Below are 5,264 nucleotides of genomic sequence, written 5' to 3'. Positions count from 1 at the left end.
TGCCCTGCACTGCTGGGGGTGGGGGTACAGGGGGACATGAGTGGGACATGAGTGGGACATGAGTGGGGGCCTGCTGGCAGGTGCCCTGCACTGCTGGGGGGTGGTGTTGCAAGGGGACATGAGTGGGGGCCTGCTGGCAGGTGCCCTGCACTGCTGGGTGGTGGGGGTGCAGGGGGACATGAGTGGGACATGAGTGGGGGCCTGCTGGCAGGTGCCCTGCACTGCTGGGGGGTGGGGGTGCAAGGGGACATGAGTGGGGCCTGCTGGCAGGTGCCCTGCACTACTGGGGGTGGGGGTGCAGGGGGACATGAGTGGGGGCCTGCTGGCAGGTGCCCTGCACTGCTGGGGGTGGGAGTGAAAGGGGTCATGAGTGGGACATGAGTGGGGGCCTGCTGGCAGGTGCCCTGCACTGCTGGGGGGTGGGGGTGCAGGGGGACATGAGTGGGACATGAGTGGGGGCCTGCTGGCAGGTGCCCTGCACTGCTGGGGGGTGGGGGTACAGGGGGACATGAGTGGGGCATGAGTGGGGGCCTGCTGGCAGGTGCCCTGCACTGCTGGGAGGTGGTGTTGCAAGGGGACATGAGTGGGGGCCTGCTGGCAGGTGCCCTGCACTGCTGGGGGTGGGGGGTGCAGGGGGACATGAGTGGGGGCCTGCTGGCAGGTGCCCTGCACTGCTGGGGGGTGGGGGTGCAAGGGGACATGAATGGGGCCTGCTGGCAGGTGCCCTGCACTGCTGGGGGGTGGGAGTGCAAAGGGACATGAGTGGGTGATCAGTAGTGCAAGCTGACATGTGGCTTGGCTGGGGGGCATGCCCATGGTAGATGGGCTGCCAGCGGGACATGACCAGCGGGTGCAGGGTAGTCCCCTGTGGTGTGGGCTGCCTGCAGGGGCCGTGGGGGTGTAGAGGGAACACCTGGGAGAACCCACACTGCCAATTCACGTGTAGGACTCCCCGCGCACCCCCGAAATTCAGTACACCACTCTGACAGCAAAATCGCGTGTGAAACTTCCCGCGCACCCCCGAAATACACGTATCCGGCTCGCACAGGGCCCTTTCGCATGTAAAACTTCACGCGAACCCCACGAATACACGTACCCTGCTTGCACAGGGCCCTTTCGCGTATAAAACTTCACGCGAACCCCAATAATACACGTACCCCGCTCGCACAGGGCCCTTTCGCGTGCAAAACTTCACACGGATCCCAGTAATACACGTACCTCGCTCGCACAGGGCCCTTTTGCGTGTAAAACTTCATGCGAACCCCAGAAATACACGTACCCTGCTCGCACAGGGCCCTGTCACATGCAAAGCTTCACGCGAACCCCAGTAATACACGTACCCCGCTCGCACAGGGCCCTTTCACATGTAAAACTTCACACAAACCCCAGGAATACAAGTAGCCCACTCGCACAGGGCCAATATTCCTGTGGTTCGTGTGAAGTTTTACACGCGAAAGGGCCCTGTGCGAGCGGGGTAAGTGTATTACTGTGGTTTGCGGGAAGTCTCACATGCGATTTCAGCAGGGTACGTGTATTTTGGGGGTGCGCAGGAAGTTTCACACGCGAAAGGGCCTGTGCAAGTGGGGTACGTGTATTCCTGGGGTTCACGGGAAGTCTCACACGCGATTTCAGCAGGGTACATGTATTTCGGGGGTGCGCAGGAAGTTTCACACGCGAAAGGGCCTGTGCGAGTGGGGTACGTGTATTCCTGGGGTTCGCGGGAAGTCTCACACGCGATTTCAGCAGGGTACGTGTATTTCGGGGGTGCGCGGGGAGTCCTACACATGAATTGGCAGTGTGCGTCCTCCCAGGTGTTCCCTCTATACCCTCCACGGCCCCTGCAGGCAGCCCACACCACAGGGGACTACCCTGTACCCCTGTTCATGTCCCGCAGGCATCCCATCCACCATGGGCATGCCCTCCAGCCAAGCCACATGTCAGCTTACACTACTGATCACCAACGCATGACCCCCTGCACCCCCACCCCCCAGCAGTGCAGGGCACCTGCCAGCAGGCCCCCACTCATTTCCCACTCATGTCCCCCTGCACCTCCACCCCCAGCAGTGCAGGGCACCTGCCAGCAAGCCCCCACTCATGTCCCCCTGCACCCCCACCCCCCAGCAGTGCAGGGCACCTGCCAGCAGGCCCCCACTCATGTCCCCCTGCACCCCCACCCCCCAGCAGTGCAGGGCACCTGCCAGCAGGCCCCCACTCATGTCCCCTTGCACCCCCACCCCCCAGCAGTGCAGGGCACCTGCCAGCAGGCCCCCACTCGTGTCCCACTCATGTCCCCCTGCACCCCCACCCCCCAGCAGTGCAGGACACCTGCCAGCAGGCCCACCCTCATGTCCCACTCATGTCCCCCTGCACGCCCACTCCCAGCAGTGCAGGGCACCTGCCAGCAGGCCCCCACTCATGTCCCCCTGCACCCCCACCCCCCAGCAGTGCAGGGCACCTGCCAGCAGGCCCCAACCATGTCCCACTCATGTCCCCCTGCCCCCAGGTCATGACGATCCTCAATCATGGCCCTTATGGCCAGCCTCACCAGCCCAAAGACCCAACCAAGTATTGCATCCACCCACATAGAAAAGGCAATTACATGATACAACCCCAATGGCAAGTATGTAAATGAACACATGTCCGTCACACACACACAATGGGTGCAAGTGAATGTGAAAACCCATTTCATGACATGCTTGAAACCAATGAGATAATACCACACATCGAAGTATGAAGAAAAAAATGTATTAAACACAACATGAATGTAATCTAAATCCAACACAACAATGGGAATAATAAAAGAAAAGTTGCATGTCCGTAAAAGAATAAAAAACAAGAAATAATAATCCAAAGAAATCCAAATGAAATGGTGTCCAAAGTCACACTCCAACAAAGCAAATCCAAGTGAAAAAAGAAAGTGAAAACCATTGCTCCATGGTGAAAATAAAAAAAAGAGAACAAACCAATGGTGAACTAATTACAGATGAACAATCCAGGGTCCATGAGCCCAACTGATGAAATGAAACCTATCAAAAATACTACCTAAAAAAAACTATATACAAAAACGTGGTGCATTGTCCAAGCACAACCAAAATAAAGAAAAAATTAAAGGAAACCTAACACTATCTAACTATATACAATGGCGGCGGGCAAGTCCAGCGGCTCACTCTGTGGTGTCCCGAGCCAGGGCATCATCGAACTCCATGTCTATTTGCCGGAGGCAGGCCTCTGTCCTGGCCCTGAGGTCTTGCAGGGAGGCACTCATGGCCTGTTCCAACTCCCTGCGAGTTGCCTTGAGGCACTCTGCCCGCCTCAAAGCCCGACGCATGGAGAACTCCGCCCTGACCATGGTGAGCCACGCCTCTTCCGCCCGCCGCCGCTCCGCACCTATCTGCTGGCTCAACTGGTGCCACACGGAAGACACTCCCATTCCTGGGTCCTCCTGCCCTCTGGCCGATGCCTGCCTCTCCGATGTTGATGGCCCCTAGCCATCATTGCTCCCACCTAGAGCCTGCTCCTGCTGCTGCTGTCCATATGCCGTGTCTGATGGTGCCTGCACATCCTCCATCAGCTGGTCTCCAGTTGTGGTGTCCACCCCTGCTGGGCCGCCGACTCCCGACTGTGGCAGGGATGTGAGCTCCACCAAGCTGGCTGTGTTGGTCGGGCCAGGTCCACAGGGAGCCCTGGTGGAATCTGGGCCGGAAGACGGTGTGGAGAACGACTGGCGCATAGTCTCCACAGAGGAGGAGAGGTCCGTCAGAGTGCGCGACACATGTAGGAACCCACCAACCAGGACAGAGCCCATACGTTCGTGGGACCCCTCGTCCACACGTAGTGGAGAGGCAGATGACATGGCACTCTCCCCTACCTGCGGACGGGCCTAGGACGGGGCCTCAGTGCTGGTGCATGGTGGTGCAGTCACAGGGTCAGGGACAGCGACATGCACACCTGTGCTGCCTCCTGATCCTGGCCCTGGACTGCACCACTTGCACCAGTAGTACTATGCCCACCAGGCCCCATGTGCGGCTCAGTAGCGGGCTCCTCCTCCTCTGTGGGGACCACCAACCTGGATGTCTCCACACCGTCTTCCGCCATTGGAAGCCCCTGTGGGGGCTCACCCGGCCCTTCCGCCACAGCCGTTGTGGCAGACGTAGCACCAGCCCCCTCGCTCCCGGATGATGGTAATTCCTGGGAGGGTGGCTGGGCCTTGCGTCGCTGCCCAGTGGAGGCATCTCCACCGCTTGGCTCCACAGCGCCGTCTCCGCCCTCTTCTTCACTTGACGCTGCGTAGAGGGAGACATAGAACACAAGCATCAGGGTACAGTACAAAATACCCTAGAGAGGAAGCAATAACACATGAGTGGCACTGTCAAATGTCACTTCCATCCTGTCATTCCACAACACATGGGTGAATGCACACAACACACATGCAGAAACAGTCCTGGCGCCTGCAATCAACATCAACATCGATGTAGAAGGGCCCCTGTAAACCAAGATGTTGCCTTCAAAGTCACATGCATCCATGGCATTTCAAAGTCACACAAACACTTCTCAGGCACACACACACACATGTGCACCATACATGTACATGACATCAGCACCCATTCTCACCCCCCCCTTCATGTCCAGGAACAGAGGCAGCCATGCTTTCATGCATTCCGCATAGAGCTCCCCATGTTGCATTAAAACACATGCACCAACCATGTGGTTCTCACATAACTGGTCTCACATGCATGACCATGATGTCCCTGCACACACACATCCATACATGGCCTATGTCACACATACAGGCAAGCATCAGACTACCAGCACACTGCAACATGCCCTGTCTCACACAGCAATGCTTGGCCACTTACTGCTCAACTCCAGACGGTCTGCCTCCGAAGGATCTGGGCGTGGAGCGCTTGGCCTACGCGTTCCAGGACCCTCATCTGGATGTTACTCATGCGTGCCCGGCCCCCCTCTGCGATGCGCCGGGCCTTGTGTAGGGTCCTGGACCTGAAGTCCTCACAGCGCTTCTTGACGTGCTTGATGTCGCGGGTTGCCACCTCCTCCGCGTTGATGGCAACCACTACGTCGTCCCAGATCCTCTCCCGTCCTTCCTTGTTGGCGCGTGATGTTCCGAAGAGGGCATCATAATGCCCCAGGACATGCTGCACCAGGACACCAACTTCAGTGGCAGTGAAGCTGGTGGCCCTCTGCCTCTCTGGCTGGGGGTTGCCAGTGGTGCCAGATGGAGATGTGCCCGACATGGCAACCCCAGA

This window comes from Ambystoma mexicanum, chromosome 1p, assembly GCF_040938575.1.
Source record: "Ambystoma mexicanum isolate Mex_15411 chromosome 1p, UKY_AmexF1_1, whole genome shotgun sequence".
NCBI lineage: Eukaryota > Metazoa > Chordata > Amphibia > Caudata > Ambystomatidae > Ambystoma > Ambystoma mexicanum.
The sequence above is the reverse complement of the archived record's forward strand: the minus strand, read 5'-3'. Positions refer to the sequence as shown.